The 6,267-nt window shown below is 45.3% G+C and overlaps 1 pseudogene; it reads right to left on the bottom strand.

The window, feature by feature from the left end:
* Positions 1–1,397: 1,397 nt before the first annotated feature.
* LOC118660717 lies at positions 1,398–2,165 on the bottom strand (annotated as a pseudogene).
* Positions 2,166–6,267: the final 4,102 nt, after the last annotated feature.

The raw sequence follows: 6,267 nt of genomic DNA, 5'->3' as shown, positions 1-6,267 counted from the left end.
GCTGCTCAAGCGGTTTAGACCCCCTGAGAGGGGGAAGGAACAAGGGACTGGAGAATAGCCCTGAAAAGCATTAGCCCCAGGATAATGAGCTTCTTATCTGCATCAAGTACATCTAGGCCTCACTTGTGTTTCAGCTCCAGACCCAGAAAAGCAGCAAAACCAGACACGTGACACCATGGCTGCCTCAAGACCAGCGGCTTTCGACTGACTGACTAATGACCCCCAGCCCTGGCTCTGACCAGTCAATGGAGACCATGACCCTGAAAAGACACACCTGGAAAGCTGATCAATATTCTATTGAGATCCTCCCCTGGGACCTCCCCTAAAAGCCCCACCCCTAAAAGCTCCTAAAGGAGGACCCAGTGCACTCCCTTTCTGGAGCTTGCCAACACCTTCCCCTCCCCCTCGTCTCCCCCGACCCAGGAGTTACCATAGCTTCCTCTCTCCTAAACAAGGGCCCTTCTTTTGCCCCTGTAATTTGTTTCACTTCTTCTACCTCTGTGACTTTCTAAATAAACTTTCTCTTACAGTTTGAGTCTTGGCTATAAATTCTTTCTTAGACAGAACTCAAGTACCGAGGTTGCTGAACCAGAGTCCAGTCTGACTCCATGGTCTAACACCTGGTGCCATTCTTGCCACTTTCAACAACCCCACACACACCTCACCCCAACCATACACACCCCAGGCAGAGGGGTTGGCCCAGAACATGCAGGCTCCCACCCCCGGCTTCCTCAAGAAAGAGGTGGGAACTCTTCTACTCTATGGAATGTCATTTTAGTCAAAACAGCCACAGCAATCTTACCCCACACTAATCTCATCTCCACGAATGGCCCAGGGAGCCTTGAATGTTCCCTGAGGTTCTGGGTCAAGTTTTAGTGCCCAATATTTAAAATTGTATGCACCACGACCTCTGTTAAACTCGGTGAAATATATACATAAATAGAAGACTAGAAATATAATCCATGTCTACATTAGAGCTATTCTTACTTTCTCCATCAAATAAAACATTTCTGTTTTCCCAATTTTCAGCCATAATCATTTGTAACTTTTAGGATCAGAAAATGTCTCTTTTAGTTGTGAAAATAATTACAAGTTACAAGTCCTTGCTCTGCCCCTGATTACCCAAGGGCAATAACCTCATTAAGCCTTGGTTTTCTCATCTATAAAATGAGAAGGCTGTGTGTATAACTTCTGAGCTAAGGTCCCATTCAGCACCCATATTCTGGAAATCTGTGAGACGTTTGATTAAGAGTTAAACTAACTTAGCCACAAGAGACTATAAACCTTACAAACTTTTAGGGGTCCTGATTATATTTGTATCTAACTTGACAGGAAAAATAATTAAACTTGGCTTGACAAGAGAAGATCATTTTTTTATATTTGCTCTCCTTTAGTTGTTAGTTACAAAAATCTCGTTTTTTACTGGACTCAGAGTTAGAGGCTCTCAGAGAGGACAGTCTACGTCTCTTCACAATCTGTTCCTGGTGTTTTCCTTTGGCTCCTCCATTCTCTTAGCCAGAGGTTTAGCATATTCTGCGGCCTCTTCCTTGTTTTTCTTAGTACATTGTTTCTTCAGAGCAATACGCCTGCATTTGTGTTGCAGGACACGGGGAGTAACAGGATGCTGGGTGCTCTGGTGCTAGGTTTCTTACCTCCTTTGCTTAGAGACTTTCTCATCACATATTTGCAGACATCATCTTCTTTAGAGAGATTGAAGAGTTTGCAGGTTCTGCTGGCTCTTTTGGGCCCCAGGCAACGAGGCACAGTGGTATCAGTGAGACCAGGAATATCTTTCTCCCCTTTTTTTACAATGACCACGTTGAGAACACTGAGATTGGCACCCACAATGCAACTCCGAACAGATTTGCGTTTTCTCTCTTCAGTTCTCCTCGGTCTGTAACAGGAGTGCCCCTGACTCAGCAGCAGGCAGACTCAGCCATGGGTCAAGACACCCTGCTTCATGGGGAAAACTTGTTTGTCGTTCCCACCAGTGATTCAAACCACATAACCCTTCCATTCTTCACCCAGAGTCTCAGCAGCAACTTCTGAGGCCATATGCTTCTCATTAAAGGTATGAAATTTGTGTTCATCACCCACTTCAATGAGTTTCTGGCAGCCAGTGCCTGGGAAAGAGATGTTGAGCTTCATCCTGAAGCAGCCAACAGCCTCCAAGGTGCCATGAAAAAGAGCAAGAAAATAATTTTATGTACAAACTAGAGGCCTGGTGCATGAAACTCGTCCACTGGGGGGAAGGGTTCCTCGGCCCAGCCTGTGCCCTCTCACAGTCCAGGAGCCCCATGATTGATTGCCCCAAGGAGGTAGGCCCCACCCACCCACCAGGGCTCCAGGATGGATCGCCCCTGCAGAGGGAGGCCCCACCCACCTGTCGCAGCCCATTGGTCGATGGCCTGGGCCTCCCTCTGCAAGGTGATCATGGGCAATGGCTGGCCCCCAACCAATCACATCCCACTGGCCTTGGCTGACCTGGTGCCAGTGGGTGTCATAGCGTGGACATCCGGAAGGTCGTTCTGCTGTTCAGTCATTTGGTCCATTTGCATATTACACTTTTATTATTATAGATTCTGTATTCTCTTTTGGAAAACTTAATAGCCCATTCATTTGTCAGACTTTGTTAAGGGTCTACGTTCCAGGAACTCTGTCAACCATAATCTTCACAACAGTGCACACGTCTATGGCGTTGGTGTGTTAGTTAAGACAATCCTAGCTGCTGTAACAGATACAGCCCCAGCTATCAGCAGCTTCTACAGAGATGTTCATTTTACACTCACTTGAAGTCCAAAACGGGTATTCTTAATTGGGGTAGAGGGTTGCGCCTTTAGAAGTAATGATTTTGGGGCTAAGTCTCTGCTGCCTTTTAAACTGATTTTATGAGGTTACAGTTCTAAACTGCCTTAACCTGGCAAAGGGGAGAAAAGAATGGGGGTTTTATTAAGGGCCAGTATTGTAAGTTGTCCTCATAACACCTGCTCCTATTCCATTGTCTGTCGTCAGTCACATGACCTTTCATCACTATAGAAAAGGCTGGAAAATGCTATCTTACTGTGTGTCCACTGTGTGGTAATTAGCTGTCAGTCTTTGTCTCAATGGGCATTATCTCCATTTTGAAAATGTGAAAACTGAGGCTTAGCAAGTGGCAGCTTCAGAATTTGAACCCAGCACCCTTAACTGCCACACAAATGGCACATTCACATAAATAGCCCATGGATTGTAATTGTGAATGCTATGATGGTGGTAAGGGAAGCAAAAATGACTCATTAGGGGAGGACAGTAACCTTGTCTATTGAAGGTTGTGGGGGACAGAGGGTCAGTGAGGTTAAGTACACGCTAGCCAGCAAGAGGAAGAGGGCACTGCAGGCAGAAGGCATGCATGTATATAAGTCTGCAGACAGGATAAAGCCTCCATAGGAAGCACAAGTTGCTTCATGGGGTCAGTTATCTGTTACTAAAGCAATCAAGCTATCTATAGCCAGCGGAAAGTAGATTATGTCTGTGGAATATTATTTCTTAGATAGCCCGATTGTTAGATTGCCTGTCATTTTTATTTTTTGCATAAAATTGAACTTCATGGTTTTATGGTAATAAAATTCTTTCATTTATGCCATGTTCCTACCCACTAAGCTTTCACCAAGATGTACTCTATGTTACAGCTATATACTTTGGTTAAAGCAGTTACAGATTCATCTAATTCCACATTCAAATAACTGTCTTGATCAATTTTTACTATCCATACTTTTTTTTTTGATCCATTACCCCATTTCTCCATAACAGCTAAGATAATTTGCAATCCCTGGCATTTTGCTCTACGTAGAAGTGCTGAACTATATGTTTAAAGTTGTGCACATCAGCATAGCTTGATCTGTGTTATTCTTCATTATTTGCAGCCTGATTAAAATCATGAATCACTGATGTATAACTATTTTCAAGATTGTCATCCAAATTATGTAAATAACCAGACCCGTAATTAGCCCTCTTCTTTGATGAGCTTCTGCTCAGGTTCGAGGTGTGTTCATCTATATTTATCAAGTTCAAGGTTTGCTGATCTCCGAGACAGGCAGGCCTGTGCAGGAGGTGAGCCTTCCCAGAGATGCGATGTCAGCATCCTGACCCAGGGGCCTGGCCACCAGTCCAGCTCACACACTCGCCAGTCCTTAAGTCTGAAAAATTCTTTTAAGAAATGCAGACAGATGAATCCTGTTTCTCCCAACTACTTTCCGAGATTCTAAGTTTTTCCATATTCTTTCTATCTCTGCCAGGAAAATCAGACAAATGTGTTTCTCGCCCTCACTTAAAGATAAGAAAACAATTAAGCAATTTGCCCTTAATAAGCAGAGTCTCTTCTTTCCAGCAAGATGAGAGCTAAGGCTTCCAGGCTGCCCCCTAGAAGGACCCAGTCATAGGTGCTGTCCGTGGCGGCATCGCTGTGGGGTGAACTCGTTGTACCTGGGTTTGAATCCTGGCTCTGCCACCTGTGAGCTGCAGGACAGTTCGTCTCTTTGAGTTTCAGGTTCCTCATTGGGAAAATGGGGTAATAATATTCGCCTAACAGATTTGCCATGAGAACTAAGAGAAGTTAATGTCTGTCAGATCTGCAGTGTTCCTCGGAGAAGCGGGGGATGCAACGTTACACACCCAGATTCTGGACCAAGCCCTACTCCACCAGTTTTCAGTGACCTTGAACAACTTAATCCCTCTAGGTCTCAGCTTCTTCATCTCTAAAATGGCCATGTTGGTAGCACCTGTCTCATTGGGTTGTTCTGAGAATTACACGTGAGCACTTACTGCTGAGCTGGGTACCCAGGGGATACAGTGTTCTTAGCTACTACCATTCTGGCCCAGTGCTGACAGATGGTAAACACTCAGGGAAGTTCGTTCCTTCCCTTCCCACATCTTTCTCACATAGGCCCCAGTGGGCCCCAGTGATGGTGGGGGCTTGCTGCCACCTCTCCAAAGTTGGAGGGTGGCAGGTTGGAAGTGGTTAGAGGACCAGCACTAGCTCCTTGCTCTGGCTTTCCACAAACAAAGCTGTAAACCTTTGAGAACACTTGAACCACATCCAGCATGGCCAGGGGTGAGCCTGAGGAGGGGCAGTGAAGGATTCAAGAAAACAGACAAGAGAATACAGTTGGGACCAGGTGGATCACTGCCTGGATGAAGAAACAGTGACCCAACCAGTAAGCCCACGCTTTATTTTATAGTCAGAGCACACAAACCAAAACAAGGGGAGTGGTCAACATGTTTACAATGCTATTGCGAGTTTCCTTACTCAAGCCTTGTTTTGGCAGCACTTGCTGCACCTCCCGCAGCCCATTAGCTACCTAGGAAGGAATGAGAGAGGACTATAAGGTCAAGCTTAATTGTGCTAGGAGGGCTCTGCCCTCCAAGCTGGGACTTGTTTGTGGCCCTGCCACAGGTCAGTCCAAGGCTTGACCCTATGGCCACTCCCTACAAATACTCCCTGCTTGGTCTTTCCTGTTGTGATTGACTGTTGCAGCTGGGGTCATTTGTGGGTTTTTCACTTGACTTTTCCACCCCTGCCCGTCACCCCAGTGTCCAAGCTCAAAAAGCCTCAGCCACTGATACGACTTTCAGGAAATCTGAGGGCACACCTAGTTCACTCAATATCTTTCATTTTGTTGGTTTGTTTTTTCATCTCACAAAACACCCTTTGAGGCCCAGGACAGATCAGCCACCAAACAATATTGACTCTGTGACACCAACGATTCCTCGAAGCTCTTTCCTGAGTGCATGGTGGGAAGGTATCTTCCCCAGCAAAGTGCTACCAAAGTGAGCGGCGATTGGTTCCACAGGAAGGAGAGAGGAGCCTCAGGGTGAAGATGAGACAGTCAGACCAGAGAGGAAACCAGGGAAGGCTTCCTGGAAGAAACATCTTGAGCTGGACTTTAAAACAACATGTAAAGCATCTAAGGGGAAAGAGAAGCTATCCAGTCGAGAAGGGACCTTATTCACATTGGCAATTAGGTTTTCACACCAAATATCTCACATGTAGGAATGGAATTCCACAAATCCATAAAGACAGAAAGTAGATTAGTGGTTGCCAAGGATTAGGAAAGGAGTGGGACTGCTTGTGAGTATGGAGTTTCTTTGGGGGGCAATGAAAAATTCTAACATTAAATAGTGGTAGTGGTTGCACAACTCTGTGAATATACTAAAAACCACTGAATTGTATATTTTAAATGGGTTAATTTATGGTATGTGAATTCTATCTCAATAAAGCTGTCATTTTAA

The sequence above is a fragment of the Myotis myotis genome, unplaced genomic scaffold, assembly GCF_014108235.1.
Source record: "Myotis myotis isolate mMyoMyo1 unplaced genomic scaffold, mMyoMyo1.p scaffold_m19_p_7, whole genome shotgun sequence".
NCBI classification, from domain to species: Eukaryota; Metazoa; Chordata; class Mammalia; order Chiroptera; family Vespertilionidae; genus Myotis; species Myotis myotis.
The sequence above is the reverse complement of the archived record's forward strand: the minus strand, read 5'-3'. Positions and strand labels throughout refer to the sequence as shown.